Here is a 17,671-nt window from a genome sequence, read left to right as displayed (position 1 = left end):
CAACGACCCTTCGGAAGCAATTCAAGACTTGTCTATTGGCAAGATTCGCCCAACGGAGGTGAAGGAGAGTACTTCATCCATTCAAGTGGAAGCCTCAACTTCACATCAAGGTGAACCACAAGTTAAGTTGGAGGCATCCACAAGTGGAACATGTCAAGATGGAGAAAATGAGGAAGTACAACAAGATGAACCATATCGACCTCCCTTTCTATTGGGGATATAACTATTGGTATGATCCGCCCAGGAGGGGCTGGGTTATACCTACAAATACTCTTGAAGCCCAAGACCAAGGTTGAAGATGGTGGTTCAGTTAAGGGCCCAAATCCCAGAGGTGACTTAAGGCCCATAGAGATAAACCTCCATATGTACATGACTTGTATTGTAAGGCAAGAATAAGTAGAGACCGAGCCGAACACTGTTTATGAGCCGGCCGGGACTCTGAGAGGCGCTGGGCATCGACCTTTGTATATAAAGGGACGACCCGGCGGTGGTTCAAGGCAAGTAACATCAGAGCGAGAGCTAGGTCAAGCGATTCCGCTCCCTAGTAATCGAGTCATAAGCAATCCCACTCAAAACTGGATCGTAGGATTTTACCTTCACGGCAAGGGGCCGAACCAGTATAAACCTCGTGTCCTTTGTCTCGATTAACCCCTTTAAGCTTCCTAGTTGCAATGGCTGCACGACTAAGTCCTTTCACTAGGACATCTGACGTGAGAATTCCACGATAGTTGGCGCCCACTGTGGGGCCAACGCACGGTGGATTTGAGTTCTTGAAGGGCAGATTCAAAGGCTCAAGGGATATGCTGTGGGCCGGATGACCAAGAGTCATCGCGACAAGCTCTACATCGACGACGCAAGCTGGGGCCCCGACACCGGCTCAATTGAGTACAGGTACTTGGTCCTCTTCTGCGGAATTCACGTCTTCATTGGCAAGGTCGGCGAGCCGGGCCCTGAGCCGGACATCTGCACCGACCTCGTCGAGACGGCTCAGCGTGCGAGACCTGCCCAGGCTCTGCCTTCTGTGAAGCGTGCCTTCATGGGATGCACCCACGGAGGACTCTCTGAAAGATCTGCATCTGGCGGTGAGACGGCCATCTATTCTGATTGTGCAGGCAAGACGGATTCGTTGTATCAACTGCAAGACGACGGGCTTGGGGGATGTTCCGATGGCGGCAGTATTCCGGATCCCCTTGAGCCGCCGATAAGGGTGGGAATCTTCATGGCCGGCACACAACTATTCAAGACTCCACAACTGCGGCAGCAATAACCTCCGGGTCAGCAGCAGCGGGGGCAGGAGGCCTTGTGCGCTTGTCGGCTCAGGTGCTGATGGATCTCACGGATAAGATGACCGCTCTGTTAACCGCCGCGGTCAAACCGGCGGATCAAGCTCAACATGATGCGGAAGTGGCGCAGTTAAAACTAGATATAGTGCAGGCTAAGGAAGATCTGGCAGCGGAAGATGTCAGGATGACCGCAGAGCGGGCAGCTCTGGATGCTCAGGCTCAACGGATTCAGGTGCAGACTTTCCGGCTCATGATGGAACAGAACGTTTCCAATGAGGTCATGAGGAGAACATACCAGAAGACTCAGTCTTGGCTCCCTCCGGTTTATGATCCTCGGAACCTCTTCCATACACCCGGTGCAGGGCCCAGTAACCCGCCCGGAGATAGACCGGGTTGCAGCACCCGGGGGTGGAATGCCGGTTCAACCACGGGTGATGGGGCCTCCCCGTATGAATACTGCTCCACCTCAATATGTACAAACGCCACCGGGTCATTATTCTAACCCGTTGGAGAACATGATCGCTACGGCGGCACGACTGGTGGCTCTCCCGGTGGAGGGCGACTCTCTGACGGCGGTTGAAACCCACAGGGTCAGAGAACTTCTTCAGACGGCCTTAGCATAGCAGGAGGCGTACTCATATAGTCGGGACATGATTCATTCAACCCCTCGTCCAAGATGGAGCCCGAGTTATAGCAGTTACATGGACTCAGCAGCCGTTTGAAGCAACACCCGATGCTATAACCAGCGAGGAGGGCATGACCCGGCGTGCAATGGAGCCTTTAACTTGGTGGATCAGGACAGAATATGTCAAGAGGCTGAGCGGGCGGCTCAGCAGGCGGCTGAGTAGGTGGCTCAGCTGACGTCTTACTAGCCTTTTCCGGTTTATCCGACGAGTTCTATTGAGCCAGGCGTGGCCACCAGGACCGGAGGTGTCCCCTGTCTGGTGCTGGCTCTGTGTAACGAGCGTTTTCCCAAGGATTTCAAAGGACCTAGGAAGGTGCCTAATTATACGGCCAACTTACAGCCTGGGGCATGGATTGAAAGCTACGAGATGGCTATGGAGTTACTGGAGGTCAGTGATGCTGCGATGGCCAAGTACTTCACCATGATGTTGGATGGGACCGCCCACACTTGGTTGAAGGGGCTACCGCCTAATTTCATCAGTTCATGGGCAGGGTTAAAAGCCTGGTTTATTGAGAACTTCAAGGATACATGCAAGCAGCCCATGTCAATTGTGGATTTGACTAGTTGCAAGCAGGAGGAGGGATAGTCCACAACCCATTGGGTGCGCCGGGTCAAGGCCATAATACATCGTCTGATAAGATGGATGCCGGCTCTGCAGTCTTAATGTTGGAGAAAAATTGTCGTTTTCAGCCCCTAAAGATGAAGATTGGGCGGCTCAAGCGCGATTGCAATGATATGGGTATGCTGATGGCAGCTCTGTTCAAGTACGCCGACTCTGACAGTACCAAGGATCCTGAGTCTGGAGAATGGCAAGACAGGGAAGGGAAAGAAGAATGGCAACGGCAAGGACCCTCAGCATAACCCGACAAATCAAGGAGGTAATAAACGTAAGGCTGATGGTAGCTTGGAGTTTTTAGCTAACACCAATGCACAGGGTAACAATCAACGACGTAAGGGGAGACCACCTCCCCGGTCCAGCGGGTCAAGCCCAACGCTTGAGAAGTTACTGAATGAGCCCTGTCTAAGGCATGGCATTCAGCAGAAGCCGGCCACTCATATATGGAAGGACCGTACCATCATGAAGGCTTTCAAGAATTCCAACATGTTCGACGGTAATCATGGGCAGGGCGGCGGCTCAGGTGGCGGCGGCTTTCATGGCCCGGCTGCTATTCAAATTCCAATATTCACAATTCTCAGGGTAATCTAGGTGCTCATAACGAGCAACCTGGCCAGGGTGGTCAGTAGCAGCAGTAGGGTGGATACCAGAGCCATCTAAAGCAGCTGAATAGTGGGAAATATCATGTGTTCACCACCAGTTTGTGTAAACGAGACCAGAAGCTTCATAAGAGGGCTATGAACGCTATTGAGCCGGCAGTTCCTCGTTATTTGAGATAGTCTGAGCAGCCTATTCTATGGAGTAGGGAGGATCACCCTCCCCGGGTTGATAATCCGGGCCAGTTGTCCTTGTTGGTAGCACCTCAGGTTGGTTGATACAAGTTCACTAAGGTGCTCATGGATGGAGGCAGCAGTATTAATATCCTCTATTATGAGACCTTTCGCCGCATGCGTTTTACTGACAAAAATCTCAAGACTTCCAATACTGTTTTTCATGGACTGGTTCCTGGTAAGTCGGCATACCTAGTGGGTAAGATTAAGCGGGAAGTGGCCTTTGGAGATGAACATGATTCTAGGGCAGAGAAGCTAACCTTTGAGGTGGTCAAAATTAGAAGCCCATATCACGCCCTCTTTGGGTGGCCGGCTTATACCAAGTTCATGGCGAGGCCATGTTATAATTATTTGCAGCTCAAGATGCCGGGTCATAAAGGCACCATCACAGTGCATGGGAGTAGGAAGAAAGCCTTGGAATGTGAGGAAGGCGATGTCGCTTATGCTAAATCTGTTTCTGCGACAGAAGTGCTGAAGTTCTACAAGGACAATGTTGACCCAACAGATATGACGTCTTTGAAAAAGCCAACCACAGAGCATGAGCCGGTCATGAAGTTTAAGTCGGCCGATGATACTAAGCTTGTTGACTTTGTTCCAGGCGACTCGTCTAAGCAGTTCAATATTAGTGCCAATGTGGATCCCAAATAGGAAAGCGCGCTCATCGAGTTCATCCGTAAGAACCAGGACATCTTTGCATGGAAACCTTCTGACATGTCGGGTGTACTGAGAGAACTGGCCGAGCACACTCTTAATATTGATCCAAAATTTAAGTCGGTCAAGCAGTTTCTTCGGCGGTTCAATGAGGAGAGGCGTAAGGCCATTGGTCAAGAGGTAGCCCGGCTCTTGGCGGCTGGGTTCATTGTTGAAGTTTTTCATCCAGAATGGTTGGCTAACCCGGTGCTTGTGCATAAAAAGAACGACACTTGGCGTATGTGTGTGGATTACACGGACCTAAACAAATCTTATTGATGCTACGGTGGGGTGTGAGCATTTGATCTTTTTGGATGCTTACTCTGGTTATCATCAGATAAAGATGGCAGTTAAGGACCAGGAGAAGACGACATTCATTACTCTGTTTGGAGCCTTCTTCTATGTATCTATGCCTTTTGGGCTCAAGAGTGCCCAGGCGACTTATCAGCGGTGTGTGTAGAATTGTCTTCATAATCAGATTGGGCGCAATGTTCATGCTTATGTGGAGGACATCGTGGTGAAATCCAGAGAGAAGGAGACATTGATTGATAATCTGAAGGAGTCCTTTGACAATCTTCGGGTCTACAAGATGATGCTTAACCCGGCCAAGTGTGTTTTGGGCGTGCCTGCAGGCAAGCTTTTGGATTTTCTAGTTTCTAACAGGAGCATCGAGGCTAACCCAGAGAACATCATGGCAATCACCTCTCTGGCTAAGATGGCGTGCATCAATGATGTTCAGCGTTTGGTGGGTCGGATCGCTGCTTTAAGACGGTTGATAAGCCGGTTAGGTGAGAAGGCCATACCACTGTATCAAATGATGAAAAAGACAGATGACTTCATCTGGAGTGACGCTGCCAACGCTGCCTTTGATGATTTGAAGAGACAGCTAGCTGAGCCGCCGGTCCTTTCTGCTCCCATTGATAACGGGCTGTCAGTGTGGCCATCATGGTGGAGCGCAAGGAGGCTGGCAAAGAGCATCCGGTTCAACGGTCGGTTTATTATATCGGTGAGGTACTTATTGAGTCCAAACAAAGGTTTCCACATTGGCAGAAACTCGTTTATGGGGTATTCATGGCAAGCTGGAAGCTTAAGCAATATTTCCAGGGTTATCACATCACTGTGGTCAGTTCTACTCCTTTAGGAGATATCATTCAAAATAGAGAAGCCACAGGATGAGTCGCTAAGTGGGCCATTGAGCTTGGGCCTCATAGTTTAAAATGCGTGCCACGTACTGCTATCAAATCTCAAGCACTGGTGGACTTTATTAACGATTGGACAGAACTGCAGATGCCTGAAGAGAAGCCAGACAACACGTATTGGACTATTCACTTTGATGGGTCCAGGCAATTGGAGGGCTCGGGGCTGGAGTTGTTTTAGCTTACCCTTGAGGCGATAAATTTTGTTATGTGCTACAGTTGATGTTTCCCTGTACTAACAATGCAGCTGAGTATAAGGCCTTACTCCATGGTCTTTGGATGGCTAAAGATATGAGCTTAAGCCGGGTAAGGTGTTTTGGCGACTCATATTTGGTGGCTCAACAAGTATCAGGCAAGTGGGATTCCAAGGATCCTCTCATGGCGGCTTATCGCCATGAAGTTGATGCCATTGCTGGACATTTCAAGGGTTACCAAGTGGAGCACATTGACCGCAGAAAGAACGAGGCGGATGATGCCTTAAGCTGGTTGGGCTCTCAGCGTAAGCCGGTGCCGCCTAATACTTTCTTGGATATTCTGCATAACCCTTCTATCAAGTTACCTACAGAGGAAGACTTGGTTGTTCCTGACCCAGAAGCACAATTGGTGGCGGCTCTTCACGTCATCCCAGATTGGACAGTATTGTAAGTGCATCTAGTGCCACCCCTAGTTGGTTTTGGAGTATTGACGACAAAGTTGGTTGAGGGACTAATGCGTTTGTGAGAATTGCAGGATAACGCAGGTAGTGTCCCTCATTGATTCGGTTTACCTACCGAAGATGACCCCTAAAAATGTGTGAAGACATTGAAGACAATGGTGGTGTGTGAAGATATTCACACTGAAGTCTATGACATGAGAAGACATTGAGTGAAGACTATGGAGCGCGAATACTGTGTGGTTTCGTTGTTTCCTTTTCTTCTTTGTTGAGTCATAGGAACCACCGTACTATTAAGTGGGGTCCAAGTGAACTAAGTCAGAGTGACTGAAGTGATGCTCAACCCAAATCCTATGTCTTCGAGCGAAGACAATAAGAGCAAATCTTATCCAGAGTTGGATGCGTCAGCTTTGCTTGTAGCCCAAGTAAAGTTGTCGTGTGTGTTTGAAATCTGACCGTTGGAACATGTGTCAGTTCCTTAGTGACCCAGGGTCATTTCGGACAAATCAGGTCGGGCTGCCTAGTGACTATAAATAGCCCACCCCCTGCACCATAAATTGGTGGCTGCTCAGAGTTAGTATACGGCTTTTGTCGTTTGAGAGCAACCCACCTCGAAGCATTTGAGAGAGAGAAATCCTTGCGAGGACAAAGCCCAAACACCCAGAGCCAAAGAGTGTTAGGCATCACTGAAGTCTTTCTGTCTATGTGACCTGAAGACTTATTACACTTGAGGACTGTGTATCCTCCAGCCGGTTAGGCATCGCGTTCTGAGCATCCAAGAGTCATTGTGGATTGCCGGGTGAACGAAGTCTGTGAAGGTTTGGAAGTCTGCCTTGAAGACGTACCAGAGTGATTGGGCGGGGACTAAGTGTGCTTAGCTCAAGGGGAATAAGGTGAAGACACGGTCTTCTGAGTTGAATCTCAGCCTCCCTAACCAGACGTACAGTTGTCACAGCAACTGGAACTGGTCCAACAAATCCTGTGTCTTCAACAAGCAACTGGTTCTATCTCTTCCCTCCTTTACTTTGAGTTTGTCTTTGTGAAGTCATTGCTTATCGTCTTATCTGATTGACTTCATTGCTTGACTACTGTTGTTGATTGGCTTCATACTATCTTCCATCCTAATCCTACTACCTAGCTGCTATTAATCTTCGAACGTTAATGCTATTGCATACTTGATTATGGCTTGCTTGTTGTAGTTTATCTTCCGCTGCATATCAATTAGGTTGTTTCGATTGTTTGTCTTCGAAACTTCCAAGTTTTGAAGACTTTCATAAAAATCGCCTATTCACCCCCCTCTAGTCGATAACTAGCACTTTCAATTGGTATCAGAGCAAGGTACTCCCTTGTTCTGTGTGATTTGGTTTAACCACCTGGAGTTTAGCTATGTCGACTGCAGGGATAATCAAAGTCTCTGCTGCTTGCCCCGTGTTCGATGGAACAGAATATCCCTACTGGAAGAATAAGATGCGCATGCATCTTGAAGCCATTGATGTCGACCTCTGGCATGTCATCAAGAATGGCGTTCCCAAAACTGGTGAAGGTGTCACCCCTACTGATGTCAAGAAGTTCATTCAACTGGACTCGACTGCAAAGAACATCATCTGTGGTCATCTGACCAAAGGACAGTATGCCCGTGTGAGTGCTCTGGAAACGTCAAAGCTAGTCTGGGACTAGCTATCCAAGGTCAATGAAGGCGTCTCTACACAAAGAGACCAGAGGATCAGTGTTCTTCGCAACCTCTTCAATCGCTTCAAGAGAAACGACAATGAAAATGTCCAGCTCACGTTTGATCGCCTCACCGACATCACAAATGAGCTTCAGGCTCTCGGCGCCACAGAGATCACCAAGCATGAAATTGTCAAGACACTGCTGAGATCACTTGACACCTCCTTTGACACCCTTGCCCTCATGATACAAGAACGTCCTGACTTCAAGACACTCGATCCATCTGATATACTTGAGAGGCTCAACACACATGAGTTCCAGCTTTCTGAGAAAAGAGATATCTATGGCCCCAACTATGGCCGAACTCGTGCTTTGAAGGCAAAAGTTGTTTCCTCATCTGAAGAAGAAGAATCTGACTGCGGTTCTAACGATCCTGAAGACATTGGAAGGGAGCTTGCTATGCTTGTGAAGAAGTTCCAGAAATTCACCAAGAAGAAGGGCTTCAGAAAGTTATCATGATCCAGTTCAAGAAATGATGAAGCTTCCACTCAAGACAACAAGAAGAGAACATGTCACAAGTGTAAGAAGCCTGGGCACTACATCTCTGAGTGTCCTCAGTGGGACAATGAGAAGAAGAAGAAGAAGAGCAAGGAATATGACTCCGATGACAAGAAGAAGAAGAAATCTTCGAAGTCTTCTTCCAAGTCCTCATCAAGGTCTTCATCTCACAAGAAGAGCTCATCTGGCAAGGCTCGTGCTTTTGTTGGCAAGGAAATGGATTCAGAGGAGGAGTCTGCTTCTGAGGAGGCAAAGGTGGAATCTGAAGCTGAGTCCGACTCTAGCGTTGCAAGTCTGGCTCTGGCCACAGCCTATGTCGCAAAGTCCATCTTCAACACTGAACACAATGAATCCCACACCAACGCTGATGATGACAAGGACGATCTTGCTCCCACCTACTGCTTCATGGCACGCGGTGCCAAGGTAAAATCGCGGGATGCTTACTTTCAAACATCAAGTGAAGATGACTCTGATTGTGAATCTAAACCCAGCTACAAAACAGTTGCTAAAATTGCTACTGAACAACAAAGGGCTATGGAACATACTCAAAAACTGTTAGACAAGAGCGATGACCTGTTGGACGCAGAAATGACACGTTCACAGTCCTTAGTTGAAGACATAAAAAATCTTCATGCTAAGTATCAAGAACTTGAAAGTCTTCATGAGACGCTGTCAACCACTTATGAAAAGCTCTCCTATGATTATCTTCAAAGGAAGCAAGAGCTTGAGAAACTGAAAGTGACTCATGAAGATCTTCAAAAAGAGAATGAGTCATTTCACGCTCAACAGATCAGTCCCGCTCAGGATGAATTTGAACCACCATGCTTAAAATGCATTGAGCGTGATAACGCTACCTCTATTGCTGAATGTTCCACTGCTGCTACTGTTGCTCTATCTTCAACTACTGATGTGGTAACTAACCCCTCTTCTGAGGATACCACTACTATTGCTGATGAAAATGCTAGGTTGAAGACATTGCTTGAAACAGGGATGTATAAAAGTCTGAAAGGGCATCAGACACTTTGTGATGTCCTCAAAAAGCAGATTCTGAACCGAAACCCTAGGAAAGAGGGTGTTGGGTTCGAGAGGAAAATGAATGCTAATGGTTCCTACTAGAAGCCTGAGCAGTATCCCAAAACCACATGGGTTGCTGCAAAGGAACCTTCAGTGGATCCATCTACCTTATCTGGATTTACCTATGCTAATCCTATTATCATTGATGAATCCTTTGATGCAAACAATAAACTGTTCAAAAATCAGAATGGTGAAGTGTTTGCCAGGTATATTGGTACTAACTGCAGGAATGGACCTCCTATGAAGAATATTTGGGTTCCCAAAAGCTGCCTTGAGAATCTTCCAGTGAATGTCATCATGACACCACCAGGGAAGAAGACAAACCCCAGACCAAATGCATCATGTGGTCCAACGGCTACTTACGAACACAGGACTCACTTGAGTCACCCTAATGCCAATGTTTTGCAGGGAAATCATACTCAGACTCATGAATATGAGCGTCTGTCTTCAAATCGCTATGTTCATAGAACTAAGAACTTTTCTGCTTATTCACATGAGTATCATTCATCTCCTGCAAGGCTATTTGCTAGGGCTTCAAAGCCGAAATTCTCAGATGCTGCACTTAGACTCATTGCTTCTAAGCCACCCCTCAAAATGTGGGTGGTGAAGAAGAATTAACTCTCTCTTGCAAAATGTGGTCTCCAGCCAGCAATCAATGGCGTCCGATATAATTGCTGGGGACCTAAAACATGAAGGGACGCATGATAAAATGACTTACTATGTATTCCACATATGAATCACTTACGTCTCATACTGTGTGCTAACTTTCATCTATGCTGTGATAATCCATGTATTCAACAACAGCTTATGCTTCACAACATACCTTTTGAAGCCTATCCTCCTAACTGCACTGTAGGGCATGTCACCAAAAGCTTCAGAATGGATTATTGACAGAAGATGCACTAATCATATGACTGGTGATCAAAGTCTTCTCATGGACTCAACCTTACGTCCATCCGACAAGAGTCAAATCACATTTGCTGACACTGGTAAAGGCAAAGTATTGGGTCTAGGTAGAGTTGCAATCTCAAAGGATCAACACATGGATAATGTGATGCTTGTTGAATCCCTTGGATTCAACTTAATGTCGGTCTCAATGCTTTGTGACTTAAATATGATTGTGATATTTGGAAAATATCGTTGCCTTGTACTAATAGAATCTGACAAATCTCTAGTCTTTGAAGGGTATAGGAAAGGTGATCTATACATGGTAGATTTCTCAGCAGGTCCAAAACTTGTCATATGTCTTCTTGCTAAAGCATCAGAATGCTAGCTCTGGCATCGAAGGCTGGGGCATGCAGGCATGAGGAACTTGCACACTCTCGTGAAGAAGAAGCATGTCATAGGCATCGAAGGTGTCAAGTTCAAGAAAGATCATCTGTGTGGTGCCTGCGAAGCTGGAAAGATGACAAGGGTGAAGCATCCTTCGAAGACAATCATGACAACATCTCAACCCTTCGAGCTGCTGCACATGGACTTATTTGGACCTACCCACTACTCCACCCTCACAACAACGGCGTGTCTCTATGGCTTCGTCATTGTTGATGACTACTCAAGATACACATGGGTGCACATAATTCTCTACAAGACTGAAGTACAAGATGTCTTCAGACGATTCGCCAATCGAGCAATGAACAACTATGGCGTCAAGATCAAGCATATCAGAAGTGATAACGGCACTGAATTCAAGAACACCGGCCTTGATCTTTATCTGGATACAATGGGAATCACTCATGAATATTCTGCTCCATACACACCACAGCAAAATGGCAGTGTTGAGCACAAAAACAGAACTCTTATTGAGATGGCTCGCACAATGCTCGATGAGTACAAGACACCAAGAAAGTTCTGGCCTGAAGCCAGTGATACAGCTTGTCACATCATCAACCGGGTCTACATCCATAAGCTTCTGGGCAAAACATCCTATGAGCTCCTCATTAGCAAGAAGCCAAATGTCAGCTACTTCAGAGTCTTTGGTGCTAGATGTTGGATCAAGGATCCCCATCGCAAGTCAAAATTTGAACCCAAAGCTCACGAAGGCTTCATGCTTGGCTATGGAAAGGATTCGCACTCTTACAGAGTCTTCAACCTCTTCCACTACAAAATCGTTGAAACAGTGGATGTGCGATTTGATGAAACCAATGGTTCACAAAGAGAAATTTTGCCAAGTACACTTGATGAAGCTCCTTCCTGTGAATCTATCAAGTTGATGGGAACTGGTGAGATCATGCCCTCTGAAGCACAGCCTGAAGAGGAACTTATCATTTCTGCACCAAACCAACCTGAAGACAATGCTTAGACCGAAGACAATACTTCCAATGATGACAATGATTAGCATGAGCAAGGTCTTCGTCCAGTTCATCCTCGTGTTGCAAATGAAGTACAAATTGAGAAGATAATTGACAACATCAATGCGCCTGGTCCGCTTACTCGCTCAAGAGCAACACAGTTAGCAAATTTCTGTGGGCATTTTTCATTTGTGTCAATATCAGAACCCAAGAAAGTTGCTGAAGCTTTTATGGAACCTGAATGGATTCAAGCCATGCAAGAAGAACTTCAACAATTCAAGCTAAATAATGTTTGGGAACTTGTCAAGCAACCTGACCCTCGCAAGCATAACATTATTGGAACAAAGTGGATATATCGAAACAAGCAAGATGAGCATGGTCAAGTCATCAGAAACAAAGCACGTCTTGTGGCTCAAGGATATACTCAAGTTGAAGGATTGACTTCGATGAAACATTTGCTCCTGTTGCTAGGCTTGAAGCTATTCGCATACTGCTAGCCTATGGTAATGATCACAACATCTTGCTATATCAAATGGATGTAAAGAGTGCATTTCTGAATGGCAAGATTGAAGAAGAAGTATATGTTGCACAACCACCTGGCTTTGAAGATCCAAAACATCCTGATATGGTGTACAAACTCAACAAAGCACTGTATGGCCTCAAACAAGCTCCTCGCGCCTGGTATGATACAATCAAAGACTTCCTGAAGAGCAAAGGCTTCAAACCTGGATCCCTCGATCCCACACTCTTCACGAAGACATATGATGGTGAACTATTTGTGTGCCAAATATATGTTGATGACATAATCTTCGGCTGCACCAACCAGAAGTACAGTGATGAGTTTGGATTTATGATGCAAGAGCAATATCAGATGTCCATGATGGGTGAGCTGAAGTTCTTCCTTGGTCTTCAAATCCGTCAACAAAGAAATGGCATCTTCATATCTCAAGAAAAATATCTCAAAGATTGCCTGAAGAAGTTCGGCATGCAAGATTGCAAAGGTTACACGACGCCAATGCCAGCCAAACATCATCTTGGTCCCGACGACAATGGTAAAGAGTTCGATCAAAAGGTATACCGCTCCATGATTGGTTCTTTACTTTACCTATGTGCATCTAGGCCAGATATTATGCTTAGTGTTTGCATGTGTGCTCGATTCCAAGCGGCACCAAAGGAATCGCATCACTTAGCAGTGAAGCGAATTCTTAGATATTTGGCTTACAGCCCAACACTCGGATTATGGTATCCAAAGGGCTCAAGGTTTGATCTGGTTGGATTCTCGGATGCTGATTATGCTTGTGACAAGGTGGATCGCAAGTCAACATCAGGCACATGTCATTTTCTTGGTCGATCACTTGTCTATTGGTCTTCAAAGAAGCAGACCTGTGTATCACTCTCAACTGCTGAATCTGAATACATTGCTGCTGGATCATGTTGTGCTCAGCTTCTGTGGATGAAGCAAACTCTCAAGGACTATGGCATCGATCTGAAGCAAGTCCCTCTCTTCTGCGATAATGAAAGTGCCATCAAGATTGCCAAAAATCCAGTCCAGCACTCGAAGACAAAGCACATTGAAATACGTCATCACTTTCTCAGAGATCATGTTATGAAGAAAGATATAGATATCATGCACGTCAACACTGAAGAGGAACAGGCAGATATCTTCACAAAGCCCTTGGATGAGAAAAGGTTTTGCAAGTTACGGTGTGAGCTAGATATCTTGGAATCCTCAAATGTCCTGTGATCAGGCACACATCCTAACACTTATGCATGTTGATGACTTAGATGTGCAACACACAAAGTAATGTATATCTTCAATCAATGAAGATTTACACTCTGAGTGTGAATACATTAACATGGAATTTGACTTCGGAGCGCCACGATAATTGTGCGCCGTGTCTGGGTCTAATACTTCCTATACGGTGGGTAACGCCACCACCAAATTTCTCTGTTTGAAGTGTTTCACTCATGGCATTATTTTGCAAAGACTTCACATTTGGTTTGTCGTTAGTTTCTATTTATCTTCATGATTTTCTGTGCTATGATGAGTTGATTGCATATATATATATATATATATATATATATATATATATATATATATATATATATATATATATACTAGCGTTCTGTCATCTACAGCATTCACTTATAGCTATGTCTTCAAGTTGAATCTTTTGAACTAAGTGAATGTGATCGGACCCTAATCTCTCTATGCTTACTATCTAAAACTCTATCTGTCCAAATCTTATGCATTCTATTGAAACTGTCGAATGTCTTCTCTGCATCCTTGTCAGTAGAAGACATAGAGACAAAACATCAAGTCCTATTTAAATGAATCATCTTAATTGTCGATATCCGGAGAAGCCGGAACGAACATCCGACATACTTGGCAGGCGTGGGAACGTGGGACAATTCTAAGTATGTTGCATGCTTGCCACGTACCCCTCAGATGTGAACCGCCAGGGGCACCAGCATAATTGCGCTGTGTCTCTCACCTACTTATAAATACTTGTCCCCTGCAGTAAAGAAATCCTTCTTCCACCTCTCCACCTCCGTCAAAACCCTAGCGCCACCGCTAGCTCGCGATGATGCCGGTGATGAAGCGCTTAGCTGCCGCGACTTCTCCGACGCCGTCCTCACGCCGGCCGCGGATATCGTCCTCTCTGCCGTCGCTGTAGGTGTCCTCCGTCGCCAAGTTAGGGCACGGTGGACTGAACTGCTCGGTCTCTCATTCTTCCCATCTAGCAGTTCGTCGTGCGGTAATTATAACTCTATTTTTACCACCTTTTTGATCTTCATAGATTCATCCTACTTACCGAAAGTGGTTTCTGCCTACTCAATGTTAGATCTATTCTATCTGCATCTCATAATGCCTAGTCTATTCACTTAGATTTCCTATCTAGTTTGATTCCTCACTTGTACTTATTCACGGATTGGTACAAATCTGGAACCAACTCACCACATATAAGTGAATGTCTTCGCATCATGAGGTCAATGTCTTCAAACTGATTTATCTTCAAAATCTTCTGAGAATGCATATGACCTCTTCCCCTTCCCTCGCATCTCTAATGCTGTCACAGGTACATGTCCGTGGGAGAATCCCTTGGTTCTCATAGTCTGCATTCGTTTGCAGAATACTTACAACATCATATCAATTCTCCTGAAGCCAGTTCCTGCTTGACCAGCAAGCGCAAATCTCTGAAGCCTCTGAACGTATTGAAGCCATTCAGCTTGAAGTTCATGGCTGCAGAAAAATCAGCAAGGAAGGGTGGCAGACAGCGTCGTGGGGGAACTTCAAAGGATCTGCCTGAGGATCTTGCAGAAATGTATAAAACAGATCCTGAAGAAGATTACAACCAACGCAAGACTTGAATCCAATGGATTCGACGCTATTGGGCTACACAGTGGTACAAGTACAAGTTCGTCACCCAGGAGTACGCAGAGAAATATGCTATCAAGAGCCCTTGGGGTGATATTCTCTATCGAGGCCTTCCCCCCAAGAACAAAGCTGAAGCCATTGCGCAAGAACTCAATCCTTGCATGGTCCATGGGCCACAGCCTGAAGAAGCCGACCCATCATCATTGCTCTGGTGTCGCGACGATAATCTCTTCAAGCGCAACTTCCAGTTTGCCATGTCTTCAGCTAAGGAAAACAAGAAGTCATGGGGATTAGACTACAATCCTGGTCCCTCTGCTCCCCGTGAGGATGGGACATGTGAAGCTGAAGAGAATAGAATTGGCCCCTTTGCAAACCTTGATGGTCTCATCTCCTACGTCTTGGTTCATGGTGCCAGAGTGGATCATCCCAACAATGATGCTGATTCTGATGAAGCCCGTACTCCTACTCCAAGGCCGAAGAAGCCAAAGAAGGTTAAGATTTCATCATCAGCCGCACCTCCAAAAGCTTCTCATGTGAAGCCATTGGCCACTACACCTCCTGAAGCCAGTGTTCAGTCTGAAGATCAATCTCGTATCTCCAAGAAGACGGAGAAGAAAAGACAACTTGTCAGGCATACTGCTCAAGCTCTGACTCCTGCTGCTATTCTACGTGAAGAACCCATTGATCTATCAAGTGATGAAGATCTTGCGGATGATGCTCTTGAGCAGCTGATAAAGAGCAAGGAAGAAGCAGAAATCTTCAACAACTTGCCTCTCTTTGATGTGGCCATCATCCACAATTTCATTGATGAGTGGTTCGACACCCCAAATGTCAGCTTTGAAGATTTACAGCTTCCAATTGGCCTTAGCGTCTCTTTCAATGGCGCCATTGTTTCTGAGCTGGCTCTCGCTCAGCGAATCGTTGAGCTCAAGAACAAGATTGATTATGAGAAAGCTCAATTCAAGAAGCATGTGGCCAAGCTAAGTGTTCAAGACGTCCGGAACTTTAAGGTCATGATGCATGAGCTTAAAGAAGCTTTTCTGAAGAAGCGCCAAGAAGCTCAAGGCTCTCGTGAGCGCATGAAGAGTTTGGCTGATAAGTGTGTGCTCGCCTACAATGAGGCTGAGAAGTGCAAGTCACTTGGTCGTCCTGGCATTGACCCCAAGATGGCAGCAAAGAAAAAGAAGAAGCTTCCTGCTGATTAGCCTGCGCCTTCAAGCCAAGAAGCTCCACGCATTATCTTCCCAAGTAGCATGACTGGCTCGAAGCCAAAGGTCACCACAACCGCTTCAGAACAGAAGAAGACGAGGGCTGCAGAGGCGGAAGCCAGAAAGAGGAAGAATACCGAAGCCTCTAATGCCACTCCCTCCAAGAAGAAGCGCAAGACCAAGAAGAATTGGGCTGCTCCCACGGAGCCCCTTTTTGTTGAACCCATCTCAGTGATTCATCTTGCATATGCATCCCAAGAACTTCACATGACTGTTCATGAGCCTGCTTCCACAGAGGCTCCTAAAGCTGAAGATATTCCAGCAGCTGAACCCACCGCTGCTGAAGACATTGGTCATCATGACAAGGTTGAAGATGATGAAGTTCTTCCTCAGATCGAATACAATGTGGTATCATCGCCTGTTCGTACGAACAGCGAACTCATCAGCATTGGTCGTCCTTTGACGCCAATTGCATAGGATGATTCATGGGCTGATCGCCCACAAGAACAAGACTCCCCCAACACTCCCCAACAACAACAAGTCACAACATCCGTACAAGCTGAAGAGGATGAAGGCCTGCCCACTCCATCTCCAAAAGCGTCGCCAGTACTTCAAAGGCTTTGCAAAGGACCAAGGCCTCAAGCTCCTCTTCCGAGCGTTCTAGAAGGAGAAGTGCATCATCAACCTGTTGCATGTCAAGTTTTTTTAGAAGCCACTCCTGCTGTGAATGTCTCTGCATCTGAAGCACCTGCTGCTGAAGACAATTCGGCTGCATCAGCCAATGAAGAACATTAAGAAGAATGTGTCTCTACTCCCCCCATTCCTGAAGAAATAGTTCATGAAGTGAACGTGTCAATGCCTAACCCTCCAGCTCCTCAAGTGGAGGTTGAAAATCCTGAAGCTGCCACAATCAACGCAAGTGAAGCCGATGACATTGTCATGGCTGAAGCTAATGTGGAGCTTGCAACAACCAGTGTGCCTGAAGCTAATGAGGCCACTGCACCTGAAGCTAATGAGGCAACTGTTCCTGAAGCACCTGTTGTGCAGCCTGAAGCCTCGGCTGCTGCCACTGCTCCTGTTCCACCCCCAAGGCCCTATACAATTGAGCAGGCATATAACCACGGAGAGCTAACAACAGTCAAATGGCCCATTCTGGTCCCTCTGCCTAATGTCTCTGGTCCTCAATTTGACTATCATGTTGAGCATAGGCCTCAAATCCAGAAGCCCAAGCCAAGACTGCCAAGGTTTCCTGGTACTGCCACCGCTGTCGGGTCTTTCAATGCAAATGGCTTCAAGAGCCACAACACATTCTTTGACAGCTCGAAGAACCCCTACACGAAGCCAAGAATTGCATCAAATCGGTTCTGGAGTCATTAGCAGCGAAGCTATTACTCCTGTGTTCTGTATGATCAAGGGCGCATCTTCCCTCATATGCGTCTCGACACTGAAGCCATTACTGGACTCCCCTGCTTAGAAGAAGCACTTGACTGCTTTCGTGATGCTGGGCTGCTCAGTTTTGTCAGAGATAAGGAACACTAGAATGA

The sequence above is a fragment of the Triticum dicoccoides genome, chromosome 2B, assembly GCF_002162155.2.
Source record: "Triticum dicoccoides isolate Atlit2015 ecotype Zavitan chromosome 2B, WEW_v2.0, whole genome shotgun sequence".
Lineage (NCBI taxonomy): Eukaryota > Viridiplantae > Streptophyta > Magnoliopsida > Poales > Poaceae > Triticum > Triticum dicoccoides.
Note: the sequence above shows the minus strand (reverse complement) of the source record.